A 20,038-nucleotide genomic window follows, 5' to 3' on the forward strand; every position below is an offset into this window, starting at 1 on the left:
GCCATCAGCTGGAAGAGGACGAGTGCAGGTCAGGGCGTTATTCAGTGTGGAAAGCCTTTAAAATGGCCAAGCACTGCATTATTTCCCCGAGCAGCGCTGTTTCTGCAGGACAGTGTGGAGCCGCTGGATAACCTGACGCCAACCTTCAGCCAAAATCTCAAATGCAGCATAAGTAACCGTGTCCATTAACAGACCGTCCTGCTTTGCAGAAAGTGTCTCTTTTTTTCCGAAAGCAGGCGCCACTTTTTCACCGCACCTTTAATGCAGCCGTCAGACCATAACTGGAGCCTGTGCTCGGATACGCCACGACACATCCTGCAGTGTTATATAAAACACATCTCGGCTTATAGAGAACTGCCAACATCAAATCCTTAAAAGATACACTGGTAAACCAAAACATTCACCAGCGGAGCGGCACATTCTGCTCTTATGTCTGTGAGAGAACAGGTATTTATACCTTTTGGACAAATACAAAGTCTGATTTTTTTTTTAAAGTGTAAATTTTCAGAAAATGTAAATGTTCAATAAAAAATTTATTATTATTATTATTATTATATCTAGTTATTTAACTTATTATTATTATTATTTATAAAAATATAATCTTGCAATAATTTTCATATTTATTTAAACATAATTTAAAAAATATTCTTTATTATTAAAAAATTTTCACAAATGTAATTGATAAAAAAAATTCAAATGTTTTCGTGCTGCTAAAAAACACATTAATTCCAGATTCTAAAATATCTTCTTTTATGTTCTACAGAAGAAATGAATAAAGTCCTTCAGGTTCAGAACAGATGATGAGCGAATGCCCAGAATGTTTCTGGATGAATTAACCCTTCAGTTAGCTTTCACATGTCCGTCTATTATTGTGGTACATCAGTTTTCAGATTTACACTCTTTTCCGTTTGAAGTGGAGGTTCTTTACCAGAGGAACCTGCAATCAGGATCAGATATTACACTGTTCATTAAAAATGTCACCGAATGAATCCACTCGTTTCCCATGAGCAATGTTGGAAAAGTTTCCATCAGCCCTCAGTAATGTCCCTTCCCAGAACCTCACTGGACCACATGTGTCTCGCCACAAACAGCATCTCCTGCAGTGACAGCAAACTGAGGAAACCACATCAGAACCCCGGAGGAAATAAGAGGATTGTTCCCGCTCCGCTCGGATCTGGAGAAGGGTATTGTTTCATAAGCAACCAATTTGATTTAAAGGGGAAAGAACCTCAATGGTTCCAGCTCGAGTTGATTCATGATGAGCTTGGTAATTACATCGCCGATTGTGTTTATGCAACACATTTTGAGGCACATCCTTCAGTACAGGAAGATCATCAAACACATCTGCTCCCCAGACAAACACACACCGGCGACAGAACACACTCAAACTGGAGGAGATGCGTCTCCGTCCAACAGCGAGCTCGGCATTACTACATCTGAAGCACGTGAGAAAGAAGACAGAGAGAAAGATGGAAACGTGGAAGGAAACGTGGAAAGATGGAAAGAAGGAAGGAAAGAAAGAAAGAAAGATGGAAACGTGGAAGGAAAGAAAGAAGACGGAGAGAAAGATGGAAACGTGGAAGGAAAGATGGAAAGAAAGAAAGAAAGAAAGAAAGAAAGAAAGAAAGAAAGAAAGAAAGAAAGAAAGAAAGAAAGAAAGAAAGAAAGAAAGAAAGAAAGAAAGAAAGAAAGATGGAAACGTGTAAGGAAAGAAAGAAGACGGAGAGAAAGATGGAAACGTGGAAGGAAAGAAAGAAAGAAAGACGGAAAGAAAGATGGAAAAATGGAAGGAAAGAAAGAAAGAAAGAAAGAAAGAAAGAAAGAAAGAAAGAAAGAAAGATGGAAGGAAAGAAGGAAAGAACGAAAGAAAGAACGAAAGAACGAAAGAAAGAAAGAAAGAAAGAAAGAAAGAAAGAAAGAAAGAAAGAAAGAAAGAAAGAAAGAAAGAATGAAAGAAAGAAAGAAAGAAAGATGGAAGGAAGGAAAGAAGGAAAGAAAGAAAGAAAGAAAGAAAGAAAGAAAGAAAGAAAGACGGAAGGAAGGAAAGAAAGAAAGAAAGACGGAAGGAAGGAAAGAAAGAAAGAAAGAAAGAAAGAAAGAAAGAAAGAAAGAAAGAAAGAAAGAAAGAAAGAAAGAAAGATGGAAGGAAGGAAAGAACGAAAGAACGAAAGAAAGAAAGAAAGAAAGAAAGAAAGAAAGAAAGAAAGAAAGAAAGACGGAAAGAAAGATGGAAAGAAAGAAAGATGGAAACGTGGAAGGAAAGAAAGAAAGACGGAAAGAAAGATGGAAAGATGGAAGGAATGAAAGAAAGAAAGAAAGAAAGAAAGAAAGAAAGAAAGAAAGAAAGAAAGAAAGAAAGAAAGAAGCAAAGAAAGAAAGAAAGAAAGAAAGAAAGAAAGAAAGAAAGAAAGAAAGAAAGAAAGAAAGAAAGAAGCAAAGAAAGAAAGAAAGAAAGAAAGAAAGAAAGAAAGAAAGAAAGAAAGAAAGAAAGAAAGAAAGAAGGAAAGATGGAAGCAAAGAACGAAAGAAAGACAGAAAGAAAGTTTTTTAATAATTTATACATCAATATTATATTTATAATTTTTTATTTGTTTGGTTTATAGCTTGTGTGTGTGTGTGTGTATATATATATATAAAATAAAACTAATAAATCAAGATTTATATATTATTAATATATTGCTATAAATGATTTTTAAAAATCGTTTTTATTAATTATATATTTAATTATATTATATATTATATATTATATATATATATATATATATATATATATATATATATAATTGTTTTTTGTTTAGTTTTTTCCTTCCAGGGAAGCTGCTCTGGTACGGAGCCTGTGGCCACAGCGGGTTCGCCGGACCTGTTCTAATGTCATCAAGAGGAACGGGCCGCTCGGGTCACGAGGTGTAGAGATGGGGGGGTGAGAGGTCAAAGGTTAACGTCATTACAGGCCGGGTGGTGCGGCGACGCCCATAGCTCTTCTCTTCCTCTCGCCTTCGCTCTCTGCTCTATTTTTGATGAGTACAGGGACCCGGAGAGCTGGCTCTGTGGCGTTAATATTTCATACAGCCATGCAATAACACCGACAACATCTTCCCCTCGCTGCCATGCCCGTCGGCACAGGCACAGAGGCTCATGGAGAGCAGGTGTAATTTGCAAATGCTAATTGAACTCCGCCACGGGTCAGCGAGCTTTCCTGTCTTCTCAAACCTCGACGCACACGGGCCTCGAGCACAAGCCTTCGATATGAGACACATCTCTCACCGTAGAACAGGGGAAACCGGCCAGAATCCCCTCATCTGCTGACCGAGCCGTCTGTCCCGGGCCCGTCCAGATGCACGAGGACACATCCTTCAAGCGCGCCTCCTCTCATAATTCAGGGTTGGATGGAGGAGTGTTGGCAGTTTTGTTTCCAAATAACAAACAGCAAATTTCACTGATTATTTCTCATCATCTCTAGATAATTGAGTCTTTCTGCTGTGGTTGTTCTTCATCACGGTTCAGCAAATACTGTCTCCAAAGCATGAGTATGACATATCAATTCTGAAAGAAATACGGTTTCAGCTTTAAAATCATCTTTAAAGCTGAAGTGAGTCATTTCAGAAGCAAAAAAAACTGGTTCAAAATGCCGCCATAGGTCAGAAAAACAGTAAGCCCCGCCCCAAACTCACACCATTGGTTGAGCTAATGTCGTTACGTTCGAATCGATTAGGGCTGTCACTTTACGTTCGAACATCGATTGCACAAATCGATCGGGCCAACCAACACAAGTTTCGAAAACGAAAATAGGGAATCGATTTTAACGGTCTTTTCTCGGAGCGCGTCCACGATCACGATACGCCCACAGCGAACGCGCGACACACAGCGACTGCAGGCTCTGACACACACACACATAACAGCACTGAAGATAGCAATGTGCTAAAACGTTTTTAACTCACATGCACTTTGCACTTTTTGCACGATGCAATTCATAAAACAAAATACAAAAACTTTTCCAGTCTTGAGTGGATCAGTGTGCGGTTAGCCACCCTTTTTGTTCAAACACACATAACAGCAAATTATACTTCTGCATAATCAGGGCCTGAATTTCGTTTTGGAAAATGGGGGGGAAATCCCCCCTTAGGTGATTCTTATGGGGGGATTTTTTTATTTGAGGGGGGAGTTTAGACTTTTTTTTTATTATTATTACTACATGTATCTCACCTAAATGTATGCTCACTCATTGCATTTTTACAATGGGGTAATTTTGTTCTTAAAGGCCCGTACACACCGGGACGAATATCGGAGCGCGTTATTCGCCAGCGTTTTTCAACGCGTTTTTTGTGCTCACACCCAAGCGATTTTCGCTGACGATGAGCCGAGTGAACATGCAAATTCATTCCCTGACATTAGATGCCGCTTAATGTAAAACAGAAATACAATACCACTCCATAACAGTTCTCTTTTAACAAGATTTTTGTAGTCGCTGTCGCGTTTGTCATATAGTTCTTTATTCCGACACCAACAGCTCTACATTCATCTTGCCTTGCATCTTCCTCGTCATTTCTTCCCGGCAGTGTCTGTCTATGGGCAGTGTAGACGCTACTTGGCGTATATCTTCTTCGCTGTTACGTATGTGTGCTCGGCAAGACCGTTTTGTGTTTGAGCGCCCCCAAGTTGTGTTTTACTGTAACTTCAGAAGCTCCAGACACGTGAGCAAAAGCGCCAATCTCATTGGCCGGATAGTTTTTGACGCGGCGCGTCAAACCAAAAAAACGAACCCGAGGCGCTTAAAAAAAAATTACGCTTTTACGCGTGCCGTTTTTCGCGTCGGTGTGCACACTCACATTGGCGCCCTTTGTTTAGTCACGAGGCGTTAAACGTCGGCGAATATTGCGCGCGAAATTCGTCCCGGTGTGTACGGGCCTTAAGAATTTACACAACTCAAGGAAGCTTGATTTCAATCTTTGAATTAAATTGAAAAAAGTAGCACAAATAAATACAACAGAATAAAGATACCAATAAAGATAAATAAAGAGAAAAGTTTTTGCTTAGGTCTAACACTAGTATTCAGAAATACAGAGGATGAATAAAGTAATCAAATGTAAAATAAAACTGGGTAGTATTTTAGTCCTGACTAAATTAAATACATAGGCTATTAATCCTGATTCCTTAAAATGAAAGCTATGTTTTGTTGTTTTGACAACCAAATGAATGACAGACACATAATGCTGCTGTCCCTTTAAGAGCTAGTGCACGGATCCTGTGTTCATTATACGGTCACGTGCGATTTATGCTTATTTAAGACATAACCGACTGTGTTTAGAGGACACTCACTAAGACCGAAATTGACATAATTTTCGCATGTTTTTGACTGTTAAAGCGATATAATCCACGAAAAATAACTTTGTTACCCGCGAGCTGTGTGTGAGGCGGCTTTACTCTATGTATGTGTGCAGAGAAACATCTCTCAGACAGAGCGCAAGGACCGAATAGTTTAAAATCGCGTGAATGTTTAAACTGGTAAGACTTAAAAAGACGTGCAAATGGTAAGCTTTAGTTACTCATGATGCAATGCTGGCCCGATTATGCAAGTGACAATTCCGTCTATCCCGACTCCCGAAACGCAAGAGTGTATTATCGCCGCCTGCAACGATTGCCTTGTGCAACACATTTTGAGAGACGAGCTGATAGAAGACGCAGCACCGCTGAATCACTCACGCTGTTTGAGAGATTGCGTCTCGCAGACAGTTTTAAAATTTGATTTTATAATCTGTGTGGATTAATTTACTGATACAACCTACATGCTAAAGTGAATCAATGTTTGCGGGAATTTCCCACATTATAAGTGGGAGACCTGCGGGAATGATTACAATTATGCGCAATACCCGCAATCCCGCGTCGAAATTCAAGCCCTGATAATGTGTCTCTTTTTACAACAAAACTGTGAATTCTTCCGGTATTCAGACTCATGCATACAGAGACAGATTCGGGCTACGGTCTACAATCGCCTACATAGGGGAAATTTGTTTGACGTTTCTAATGGTAAACACAGCCATGCTGAAGCCAGCAGTTATGTTTGTCATTGATGTTATGGCAGTCCACTCTGCTTATTGTTTTTTGAGAATCTTGCACTCCTGTTTGTCATTGTGCACGAAACTTCACGCCAATAAATCATCAGGAATAGTTGCTGACTTGTGCGCGTCTCAAGCACCCTCTTTACGTTCGTCCTAATGCCTGTTAGTTGTCTGTGGATTTGCCCATATTTGGCGTTTAAAATGGAAACGTCTTTAGACATGAAAAATCGATTTTATAATCAATTCAATGAACACTTGTGTCTCAAAAATCGAACAGGATTTTTTCACAAAAGTGACAGCCCTAGAATCGATTCATAGTGTTCAGTCTCTTAACTGGCACGGAGAACTGGAGGGCAGAACACCTATAAACTGCAGCACAGACCTGTCAATTTTACATCGTTTCAAGCTACGAATATTTAGACTCGAAAGAAAAACAAAAATATGTGAACAAAATGCAAGTTTTGTGCATGAGAGATCAGTCTTTCAATCACTAAAAACAGTGGCACACTACAAAACGCTTATTGTGATTTAAAAAAAAAAGTGATATTAAATGATCTAATTATTGATACATAGGCTACCATATATACATACATACATACATACATATATATATATATGAACGCAATATGAACGCATGCTGAATTGCATGTTAAGCGTATTCTTTATAATGGTTTTACATGGGAAATGTTGTTTGTTGGGTTTGCATTCTGAGTGCATCTACTTGCCTGTATATAGTGCGCATCATCAATAAGGTTGAATTGTTATTATTATTATTTTGAATTTTGGTCCAATATCACCGTCTAATGCATTAAACCACATTAAGCATTTTCTTTATAATGCTTAACAAAATTCAGCAGGTCATATTCTGTTTGCATCTGTCCGCCTGTATATAGTGTGCATCATCAATAAGGGAAAATAATTGGCGGGCAATAGAGGAAAGCCTAGTTTTGTGTGTGACGATAACACTATGAACACAGACACTCAAACAAGCATTTCTTTGGCAGGAATCACACCTCAAACATCACGCTTACAAAAGCAGACGTTTTCCCAGGCTGGACTCAGACCTGTAGCATCTGACAGTCATTCAATAAGGCCTACGTTATTATTATTATTATTAGATTTTCTGTAAATAATCATTAGAGTAGAAATGAGAGCAATAAAGGGAGATAAAGCACTTCCAGGTTGAAGCTAACGCGGGCGAAGAGGTCATGAACGCATTAGTCAGTCATTGATCATCATTAGCGTGTTCGTAACACCTGCTTCTCTAAACCGAGGTTCTCACACACACATCATTCACGTCTTTACACGTCATCGGCGCTCCTAAAGCAGATACTACTGATACTACTGTTTACCAGTAAACACAGTGCATGATATTCAGAATCGCAACACAAAAATAATATTCAAGAGCAAAGTTTAAAAGTTGTATATTGCATTGCTTATATGTTTCAGATGTTTGCATTTGTGTAATCAATAAAAATATTTTCATCAAGGATTACAAATATGCAGAATCACTGACAGCAACAGAATTGGCGCTGTGAAACGTTTCTATCAGAAGCGTTTTAATTACAAAACTCCTTGCAACTAAAACAATTCAATTGAGGAGCACTTTTACAATCAGAGAAAGGTTTTTTCTTTCGTTTGTCATTAAAACTGCTCTTCAAACACTGTGATTCTCAGTAATGAGCCTACAGTTACTTGGCAAGCCAAGTCGAGAGGTTACAATAAGAAGAAACAAACTTTGCTGCTTGCATTCCCAGTGTTTCTGCTGCTGATACAGTATGCGTGTGTGTGTGTGTGTGTGTGTGTGTGTGTGTGTGTGTGTGTGTGTGTGTGTGTGTGTGTGTGTGTGTGTGTGTGTGTGTGTGTGTGTGTGTGTGTGTGTGTGTGTGTGTGTGTGTGTGTGTGTGTGTGTGTGTGTCCTGCATCCAGAACCAACGGTCAGCTGTAAATCCTCATTATTAGTGCTTAAAGTGACACGTCAGGGTAAAACACCGGTCAACGGCAAATTCAAAACACACGTTGAATGCAGAGAAGTCGTATATCAGTCCTCACGTCTCGCTGCGTTGTGTTCGCGACCCGGCTTTAATTAGGGTCAAACATCGTTGCATGTGTTTGTTTTCATTTGTGAGATTTATACGTCTTCATTTAGCAGCTGGCGAACGCACAGCAGACGTTCAACAAGCCTAATTGTTGAAAGAAAATCTGTTTTTCCATGCAAAAAGAGGGAAACCTGCACACATGAGCTCTCAACACACGTCAGATAAACACAGATTTATCGGGGGTATTTCAGACAGATAACGCGGCGGAGAGATACGGTTTATATTGTCGTATGTATTGTTTAAATGCACATTCTCTGGCCTCCGTTCAGAAGCTTATCTGTTCGCCATCCTTCACTCTCGATGTGCTCGCACAAGCCTTTATGCGGTTTCATTTGAGAAATTAAATTCATTTTAATCAGCAATCGAGCCAATAGGGCGTATAAACGCTTCCTGCCAATATTCACGTCCTATGAAATGACACACGCAGGGAGTTAATGCGTGCCGTTGATCTGCTGCCGATAAAACACTCCTGCACATTGTTCACATCTGCGGTGAGCAGCGATGCCTATCGATTCCTCCACACGGCAGTTTATGTCCAGTCATTCAGTAAAACAACGACTTCTCTTTATCATCTGTCACAGACGGCAAGCCAACACTAACTCCTGCTCATCAGAGAAAACATGCATTATTCCCCCGTCAATCGGTCCAAACCCACAGTCCCTGCACAGGTTCCTCCAGATACTTAGAGAAATGCTGTCATCAGTAACCGTTTCCATTACAGATTTGTGCAAAACTTTTGCGATGTTTTCTAAATGTCGACAAAAAACTATTGCGAAATGACGGCATTTCCATTAACCCAAGTTATGCGACTAAAACGTCATTGTTATGTCATTCCAAAAATCATGGTGACGGATGTTAGTAGGTTTATGTACATCCCAGCCATTGCACTGGCCATTATAAACGTATGTGTAGGGATGGGACGATTACCGGTTTCATTATAAACCACGATAAAATGTACTGATGGTTAGTATTATCATTTAAAATTGAATTATCATTAAAACCGTGTTTGATTATCGTGATTTTAATAACTCACTATAAACCCTGTCCAGCCAGCAACAGCTCTGACGCCGGCGCAGCGCCGCAATGTTGTTGTTTTTTTATTGGAGAAGGAATGGCGGAAGGCAGATTAATGTTTTAAATCTCACATGATCACAAAAATATTAGCAAACTCAGTAAACAATAAATCAACTCTGATTTCATTTTCAATACAATCAAAAAAGGAGACGCAAGACGGCAAGTTGTATTTGAATGAAACGAGAGCGCGCGTCCGTTGTGATGCATGTGCGCGGTGTTATAATGCGTTGCTATTTACGACGGTCATTATAAGGAAGGAAATGCCACAGAATATAGGCTAATCTTGCTTAAAGAAGTGCATAGATCTGCTTGTTTTATTTGTTGTTTGTTGATTTTCAAGTATATAACTTGTTGAAGTGTTTTCAGTGTGAGCATCAGTTATTTTTGAACACTTTCATCTCGTTTTAACAAAACCGTGATAATATTGATAATCACGATAATTTGGCACTATTATCGTGATATGAAATTTTCAAACCGTCCCATCCCTACGTATGTGTGTTATCCAATCATTAATGGTAGGGAACGACCCTTATTATACTTGTGAGCGGCACATATGAGGTGTTTCTGGGTGTTTCTCCCTCATATCTGCTTCGAGTTCTTGATTGTGGCATTTCTTTGAGGTTTAGAATCCATTATTCCTGTAATTCTTTTGTCTTTTATGAATTTAATAAAGAACTCTGTCTCGTATTCTGTCCAAACACACCGCCTCATCTACGTCAGCTGACCTGTAAATGCGCAAAAACTGTTTCCATTGCAGTTTTGTGAAATATTTCTTCTTCGAATTGCCTGAAAAAGCACCTCATGCGAGCGGAGAAACTTTTTAGTGATAAATGGGAGTTTTTGCGAAATTGACATGTTTCCATTGGGCGTATTTTCAATTTTCAATTTCAATTTGCGCAATTTGAAGGGTAATGGAAACACGGCTAGTGATGCAACAATCATCAAACCTCTGACACAAGTATTAAACTTCACTGTTACAACACAACCTCCAGACATGAATGATTCCTCAAATCATGCATCTTACGATGTCGGCGCAACAGGACGTCCTATAAACATTAAATTAGAATGATGAATTAAAGTGCTACATTTAAAGAACATCATGAATCAATATTTTATACAAAACTCTCACAACTGGATTCATATCTTACTTGACCAAATGCATGTGAGGCTGTGAGTGACAAACCTCATATTTTTTGTTCACAGAAAATGTAGTCAAGTAATACGAAATAATTAATAATTAAATATGGCGTCTACCCTTATTACAATATAGTGTTATTTTAATACTATTTATATGCTATTTAATTAAGGCCTCTGATCATAGTGATGTACATATCTTTGCCCAAATTCAGCACTCCAGTCAAAGTGTATTTATACAGCACTTTATACGGTTGATTTCTTTAAAGCAGCAGCTTCACAGTATTAAACATGAAAAGCAGTGTCAGTGTCGCTTTCAATTAGAATTACAGCTTCAGTTTCTACTATGAAGCAGGTCTTCAGGGTGTTCATGTTCAGTGTGTAAAGAAGAAATGACCTGGAGAAGATTTACACCTCAGAGAAGGCGGAGCCTCAGAGCCACGCCCACCTATTACATCACCACTGACCAATGGGAGTTTAAAGGATTTTCTAGAAAATTTACTTTAACACGCTCTATCAGACTCCAGAAACGAACTCGAAATGAACTTTGTTTCGTTTGAAATGACATACCAGTTCATTCCTCAATTTTGCTTGAATAATATGAGCTTTTTTATTTATTTTCAGTTTTAACATTAATTTTAGTTTAAGTTTTCTTTTTGTTATTATGTGCTTCTGTATTATTTCTAGCTTTATTTTTCCATCAAGTTTTTATATTTTATTTCAGTATTATTTTAATAAACAAAAACCCTTTTTAGTCGTTTTTTATAAATTTACTGTCACTCCCTAAGCAGCATTGATTTAATTTAATGGCAAGGTAAGAAAGCACAAAGTATAGTAATATAAATTTACATTAAATTTTTTAAAGATGATTTATGTTGTTAATAACTGTGGAACATGGTCTATTTGCCACGCCGTCCAACAGAAAGCAGCTTGTGAGCTTTGCTTCATATATCTCTACACTATTGACATTTTTTGTATGCGAAATTCAGTTTTGTTTTATACTGCATTATTATTACTATTCATTTTTACACACAAGCCTCCACATGTGCATCCACATACTGTATTTTCAGGGCTGGGGAGCAGGACTGTATCTGTGAGGGGTTAACCAGCGCAGTTAAGAGTTAAAAGGCTGGTAAGTGGCTGTATTAGTCGGGTCGAACAGCAGGGAGGAGTGGAGAGACGAACCCAGGAGATGTGGGGGGGTGGGGGGTGTAATGAACACGCTCACAATGACCGAGTCAGACACCGGAACGTCCAACTAGTGCACCAGATGCAGTCAAAGAGCTCGAGGGGAAAAGGGATCCTGGAGGAAGTCGGAAGTGTTGTTTCTCTCGGTTTCTATTCTCTGCTTAAGGGTGGAGAACAGGGATGTAACGGTGAGGATATTTTCCCACCGGTTAATCGAAGTGTGAGAACACCGGTAATTCATAATGGTGCGGAGCAGAGCGAGCGTTTTCAATTCATTTCTACCATAGGAATAAACTGGAAGTGTTCGCTCCGCGCCCGTGGACACGCACCGTTATGAATGCCCGTGCAGTCGTGCGCATTTTAGTTTCGCTTTCAAATTAGCACCAATTCTGGGGCGGATTGCTTGAATGTTGAGTTCATTAGCATATAATTCTTAATGAAAAACACAACAACAAAACAGTACAATGACAAATACGCTTAAATAGGTGATTTTACATTTCACTTTGACACCAGACATTCCTCCATCTTCTTCAGCTCCTCACTCTCGTGCTGAACTCTGACTCCTGCTGCTGATCTGTGCTGAGACTCTCGCTCGACTCACAAGTTATTAAGCAGACACCTTCAGTTTTTAATTGTAGTGTCTGTTCTCTAACTGAACTAAATTACTCAATGAAATCAAATCGATAGTGTCGCAGTGGGCAAGTGATGTAACCGCTGTTGCTTCTGAAACATAACTTCCAGTAACACCGTCAACACCGACTATCGTAGCAAGTCTAGTGGAGCACAAAAAAACAATCTGCACATGTGAATTTTATAAAGGTCTTCGAACCACATGCTGATGCCTCTGGGCAGGTTATCAATTCGTTGACAAGCACACCCAATATCAAATCAGCCTCACCTCCTGTTCTGTTTCCGGTGTGTTGCCGGTGGGCCGCTCTCGAGGTTCGGGTAATGAAAGCCACGTGTCTCAGGTCATGTTTGCACTCACTCAAGCCTGCAAACGGGCCTCATCTTAAAGCCCGTCAGTCGTCGTACAGGACCTTCCCTTCATTAGCACCTCTTTACAGGTGACCCTTTGACCCTGGCAGGTCCAAACCTTTCCACCCTACTGGTTTGAAGACTGATGGTTATTATTCAACCAATTTTTGCTGGCTGTCCCAGCAACTGTTTTCTCAGTTGAAAACTTATCTTTTTATCTTAGCTTTTAGTTAAGGGTTCATTAAAGTAATGACTTATTTAAATTTAGTTTCTTTTCTCTCTCTCTCTCTTCTATCCTAATCTCACTCACACCCTCACAGTTGTGTGAGGGTGTATGTCTAAGAGTGTGTAGTCGTGCCTCATTTGCTAGGCATGGTAAATGTTTTTATATATGTATTTAAATGTTTTAATTATAACTCTGAAGCACTTTGGGAAACAACATTTTTAAATGTGCTATATAAATAAATAAAAGTTGGAAAAAAAAGATTCTTAACTAAAACTAACATTTGTTGTCTTAAATAAAACTAATGTATAAGAACATCGAATGAAAACTATAATAGTGATAATAAAATAGCACCATGTGGCTTTTGGAATAAGGTGGATAAATATGAAATGAATATAGTATAAATATTATATTAAATATATAAAGAAACACCAGCAACAACATGCCGCCATCCTAAGAGACTAATTTGGTACAATATACTGTGTATATATATATATATATATATATATATAAAATTATTCTCTTAGGATGGTGGCATGTTGTTGCTGGTGTTTCTTATATATATATATATATATATATATATATATATATATATATATATATATATATATATATATATATATACACACACACACACCTTTTTCCAATCTGTAGAGACACAACAAAAAATAAAATGTAGAAAATAAATAAAATAAAAAAGTGCAGAAAATAAAATAAACAAAATAAACAAAATAAAAAAAGTACAGAAAATAAACAAAATAAAATAATAATAAAAAACTGAAAATAAAATATAATAAAAAAACAGAAAATAAAATAAACTATAATAAAATAGTGCAAATAAATAAAAAATAAAAACAGAAAATAAAATAAAATAAAATATAATAAAATAGTGCCAACAAATAAAAATAAAATGAAAAGATCAGAAAATAAAAGAATCATCAGGAATAAGGTGGATAATAATATTGAATGAAGAGTATAATAGTGATGCTAAAACAGCACCATGTGGCTTCTGGAGCGTCCGCCTTTGAAGTGCCACGCTCTGACAAGTCCAAAGACTGGAGCGGGACGTGCCGTCGAGGAACACGCGCCGCCGGCCCCAAACTCATTAAACGGGCCCCTGTGATGACCCTCTCTGTGCTGTGGGTCTCACCAGCTGTTTCTGAAAACTACCAACATTCTTTTTTTTTCTTTTTTTTTATGAGCTCCGCCTATTAATCTCTGGGCGCGATGGTGGTGATGATAGCTTTAGACAAGCGGACGATTTCATCTGCTAATTAGCGGCTTTAGTTTCATTTACCAGCCTCGGCGGTACGTTTTACCAACAGAGCTTTCAGCACTTTTGCCAATTAATAGGAGACGTCTCAATTCATTGGTTTAATAAATGTGTTAATTTTGCAAGCAGGAGGCAGAAACAGCGACATCATCAGAGATAAATTCGCTCTGATTTAATATTTTTTTTGGCTGAGGCTTAACCGTACAGGACTGGAAATTCATTAGAAAGCTTAATCTCGCTCTGAAAAGCGTGGGTGCCGATGAACACGTCCTCGACGAACGAGCGGCCGGATTCGAGAAGACTTTTCCTATTACTGAATCCGGGCCTTCAGAAGCGCTGCCGCTAATGAACCTGAACGCCTCCATTATTAAGTTACCACAGAAAATCCCCAAGGCAAATGTTCTTCTGGTCTGTGAAGGAAAACATCTTTACAAGATAATGGCCTTTCCTCTAATTACAATGTGTGTAAGCGCTTGTGCTCGGCGCGGGACCTCTTCCCTTTGAAGAGTGTTGGGTCGCCGCTCTCGCTAACTTTCTATTTTCAGCTCGTCAAATCTCAAAAAAGGAAAATGAGAAGAAGAGAGAAGGGTTTAATAAAAGAAGATGACAAAGACTGGGAGAAAGGCAGCGGTGTCTGCATTAGCTTGGAATATAACTGCAGTTCATATTAGGAAGACCAGTATATCCAGTATATCCAACGCAATAATCTCAAAATGGACAAATATGGGCTGATACATCAATCTCACTGATATTCACTGTTGCAAATTTGGATTTATTTCTATGTGACGGTCAACTGAGTTTTTCAAAATGCAAAACTTTTTTTTCAATACAAAAAATAAGCATATTTGTGTATTTAAATTAAGTAGATATGAAAATACATTTTCATTTCTACTTTATTTAATTTAAATATATAATATGTACTGTATATATGAGGTAGATGTACAGTATATATGTAGTAGATATGAAAATGTATATATATATATATATATATATATATATATATACACACACATACACACACACACAATTTAGAAAATATTTAATATATAAATATACTGTGTCTATATATATATATATATATATATATATATATATATATATATATAATATTATAAAAAATATATCTAAATGTTGTCATTTAAATATATTTATAATATTTTAAATCAACAATATATTGTAATTTAAATTCTAATGTATATAACTTAAAAATATCATATTTTATAACATATTTAACATAAAATATAACACACACACACACACACACACACACATACATATATACTGTCAACCCCTAATTAATAAGCTGAAAATCCAATCATTTGCATGTGGACACTCTCCACGAATAATAATGACCGCAACAAAATAAATATCGATTTGGTTTGCTAAACTCCTCCCAGGGGAAAGGGGATTTGATGGAAACCCATGTATATTCCAAGGGCACCAGGACGCTCTTTATAGTCGCTGCGTTAACAATATTACTATCAACAACCATCCGCATGTCATTTCCTCTAGAGAGGAATCATATCTCACCAGACAGAACATCACATCTGATCTCTCCTCCCCACATTTGCACGTTCTGTCCCTCTTTTGTAACGATGTGAAGAAATTGCGAGAGAAATTCCAAAGGGTGTGAAGAACTGAAGTGATTCATCGTGAACGTAATGAAGACATCTGCGTCTCAGATTTAAATGAGACGCTATAGAGATGCATCTTTTTATTTCAGCACAGAGCCCTCGGGACACAAACTCACCGAGCAAAAAATGCTTTTCTTACCTAGTATTTTTTGTCTTGTTTCCAGTCCAAATATCAAACATTTCTTAAATCAAGATGCATTTACTAAAGTTGTAAAACGACAGAAGATATTAAGTCTTGTTTTCCGGGGAATTAATCGAAATTAAGTGAGTTGATGCTTAAAACAAGCAAAATGATCTGCCAATGGGGTGAGAAAAATAACCTTGTTTCTGTTTGAATTAACATTATTTTTCTGACCCTATTGGCAGATCATTGTGCTTTTTTTAAGCATCAACTCACTTAATTTCGATTAATTCCCCCGGAAAACCGGACATAATATCTTATGTCATTTTACTCATCTAGTAACGCATCTTGATTTAAGAATTTTTAGATATTTGGACTGGAAAAAAGGTATTTTTTGCAGTGTAGCCGCTCTCTGTGTGTTTATCCTGACATTCCTTGAATGATAAACACTTAAATTGGGCTTCTGTTTACTGGGATGAAAGGTCATCTTGTCAGAAGTCTGGGATTGCTCACAAAGCCCTTGTTTCAGACAGATCTCCACCCACAAATGATCCATAATCTCCCTCTTCACCTCCTAAACGACTCCATCTGAAAGAAGCCGAGGCGGCGACAGCCCTGCGGCAAACCCACACGCACACACACGTTTATCTAACCATCTAACGTTGACTTTTCAAGCAGAGATAATTATATTGACCAAGACCAAGCCCTACAGAAGCCCTTCAGCTTTTTTCGGGGTAAAAATTTAAATGACTTCATTTATGAAAAATGAAGACATCCCTGAAGTCCACAAATTAAGATTTTCCTCACTTTTTGGGCCACACACACACAAGCACACACACACATTCTGATACTTCCTGGTAATGGCTTTTTAAAAGGGGGCACTGAAAGCTTTTTTTTCTCCTTCCTCTTGTCAAGTTTGTTTAAGTTAATTAATTAGTTCACGTCTCTCCTTGTCAAACCGCTTCCCCCCGGTATTCAGAGTTTTCTTACGGGACGGACGCGAGCGAGCATCAGGAAAGGCTGTTTTGGGGTGTGTTGACGGAGATCAGTCAAGAAGCGGCTGATAGGACTCCACTAAACACACAAGCGCTCAGAGGAGAAGCTGTAAACCGACCCACCGGAGAAAAGCCCCTAATATCTCCAGAGTTCCTCTAGACAGGAGTTAGATCACACCGAGACATGTGCTCCTCAGATTGAGCTCTAATGTCTCAGATATGTCTCATTAAATGAGCTGAACTGCTGTCCACGTTCATTTCACAGCTCCATATTCTTCATGTAAAATTGTTGTGTCATTTGTGACCATTTCTATCCCTTTAGAATAAGAAACATATGAGACAAAGTTAATACTTAAAGGAAACATTCAGTTTCCTGAGCTAAGCATATATACATGCATATGTGAGTATTTATAAATACAAAATAAATATACACAGTACACACATACAGTATATTATGTAAACACAAACTTGTATGTGTGTGTGTGTATATATATATATATTTTTTTTTAAAGAATATATATAAAGTACTGCAAGCCTAAACTATATAAGCGAAGCAATAATGAAAACAATATTTTCATTCAACAAATAAAACCCTCAGAAGTAGGACCTATAACACTGTATAATATCAACACATCACAGATTCTCTTTATCCAACACAGGCCTGACAAAAACTGCATCAAAAAATGTATTTGGCAAGTTTGAAATGGGTATTGATTTAGCACTCGTGGCGATGTGAACTGACAGGTTTGTTGTAAGATCAAGGCACAGATGTACGCCCCACGGCGCCTATAAAAGTTAAAGGAGAACTGATGAATACATTCCTGAATCTGTCTTAACCTCCCGTTCACATCAGCTCGGACCACCTCACATCCAGAGACAGTCACACAGTAAATCACGAAGACTTCACCTGCAGACTTTCATCCACTAGGTCGACTAATGTAGGTCTCCTCCTATTAGAAAAAGACCAATCGAATACATCAATATATAGAGAATGACTGCGTCCGAGATCGTATTCTCTCCGAGAAGGTACTTATTTTGAATAAGTAATTACTTTGCAGTTCCTAAAAAGTGAGTTCTACATAGTGTGAATGTAGTATCTTCATTATCGTCATTATCATGTGACCTTCACTGCCATTCTCAAATCCTCTCCCGTGGCCTCATGGGATAGCAAAGTGTCCATCGCCGGAAGAATTAGGGCACCTTTCTCCTACTCTTTGAATTCAGACACACTTCTTTTGTCACATACAGTTCTTTTAACCTTCTACATAGTTGGCAAGTATGTGTTTTCGGATGCAGAATGTATGCTAGACTTTCAGAAGAAATCTCGTCTCGAATGTGCTCAGACTTCCCATGATGCCAAAGATCTCAATACGATCTCAAACATTACTCAGCACAATCCCTCAAAATCGAATGATTTGAGCCGTTTCTCCACATTAATTCGACTGTACGATCACAATCAACTTGTTTTCAACAAACTCCGTCCTTATGAGAAATAAACATGGAAACAAAGTTTATACTAAAAACCAAACATATTAGAGAACCCAATTAAAGTTCAAATCAATTCACATTTATTGGTACTGTATAATACACATCGTTTCAAAGCAGCTTTACAGAAAATGTAAAAGTCCACATTATAATATACAGTGATCTGTTATCAGAGGAAACTGTCTAAGTTATGCATTTCAGAAATATACACATACAAATCACAGTTAGCTAAAAATATACAAATTTAAACAATGCAATAATGTAAGGCAGAAACAATAAGCTCATTGAAGTAATGAATACTTGTTTGTTAACAAATGATTATGACATATAGGAAACTGTAGCATTGGTGCGTGTTGATTCAGAGTTTGCGTCATCTCATAAAAGAGCAATAATATTTTCCTCTGAGCTTTCCGGTTCTGATGAAGCCAAGAGAAACGCTCAGTGTTCAACATTAGCTGATCTGGCTGTTGCTGTCACTTTAAACCACAAACAACATTCATCTACAAACTTCAGCTCTGGCAAGGCGAAACACAGCCAAACAGCGAAAAACAAATAAAAATCTCTGCCAGAGGGAGCACGAAAGCCACGTTTTACAGATGAGCGTAATTCCGATGTGGCTTTTAACACCAAAACCACATAAAAAGACAGTGGAGGTGGACGGGTCGATGGCTGTGTTACAATAATTTGAAAACACTCCAGAGTTCACAGCTTTGCAATGCATCACGCTGCTCATTAGCATGCATGCGGTACGGCCCCACAGAAATCAATAAATCAGCAACACCCGCTCGGCTCGCTCTTCCCTCGGAGTACTTATTATTGATCATAAACGAAGCAAAAATGGAGCTGCAGCTCGGAGAACCACATTACTTATCTCGGCTTCAAACGAACAAGTTCACAGATGAGAGGAGACAGTCGGAAAGAGACGGCTGTGGCATTTCCGATGCATTTCAACAACGAGCAGCAGGAAGCAACAAAAGAGTCTTCAGACTCGATTCTGCTTACAAGGTCACTTTTCACACACCGGCCTCACTCTTTAAACAGGGCTGAGCGCCATTCAGGATCTCTCTGAAATTATTATATTCCTCAAATTTGAACTGAACTGAATGGGAGATGAGGCAGTAAATAGGTGGAGAATTGCCATTCTAGCTTATTGAAATTAATTCAAAATTCAAAAGAAATGTTACATAAATTCTTATTATAAAATCAAAAAGTTTTAAAAAGTATGAAAGGCCTGATAGAATGAATCAAAGAAGGGGCACCAGAGTGAATCAACAAACAAACAACTGAATTAATAAGCGAATAAATTAATGAATGAATGAATGAACGAACGAACGAACAAACGAACAAACGAACAAACGAACAAACGAACAAACGAATGAATCAATGAATCAATGAATCAATGAATGAACCAACCTGTGAACTATTGAATGAACAAATGAATAAATGAACTAATGAATGAACAAACTAATGAACAAACGAATGAATGAACAAACTAATGAAGGAATGAATGAACAAACTAATGAATGAACAAACTAATGAAGTAATGAATGAACGAACAAATGAATAAACAAACTAATGAATGAATGAATGAATGAATGAATGAATGAATGAAATCTTTGCTGGTGACTATAGGTTTCAAAGTGTTAAAATGAACAATAAACCTGACTTTGACTAACAAAACCAGTATAAACAAAACAAACAAACAAACAAACAAACAAACAATAGAATGAATAAACAAACGAATAAACGAATAAACATTAAGTTTGAAACAGTACCGT

General features: G+C 37.8%; 1 protein-coding gene and 1 long non-coding RNA gene across 2 annotated transcripts in view; both read right to left on the bottom strand.

The window, feature by feature from the left end:
* Positions 1-20,038, bottom strand: part of unc5cb (unc-5 netrin receptor Cb) — a 208,799-nt gene that overhangs the window by 148,971 nt on the left and 39,790 nt on the right. The window lies entirely within an intron of this gene.
* LOC309489830 lies at positions 4,906-5,891 on the bottom strand. The gene is made up of 2 exons (XR_014202529.1): positions 5,664-5,891; positions 4,906-5,626 (listed from the first exon to the last, which is right to left on the bottom strand). It is a non-coding gene; the product is annotated as an uncharacterized lncRNA (long non-coding RNA).

This window comes from Leuciscus leuciscus (assembly GCF_965113295.1).
Source record: "Leuciscus leuciscus genome assembly, chromosome: 24".
Taxonomy (NCBI): Eukaryota; Metazoa; Chordata; class Actinopteri; order Cypriniformes; family Leuciscidae; genus Leuciscus; species Leuciscus leuciscus.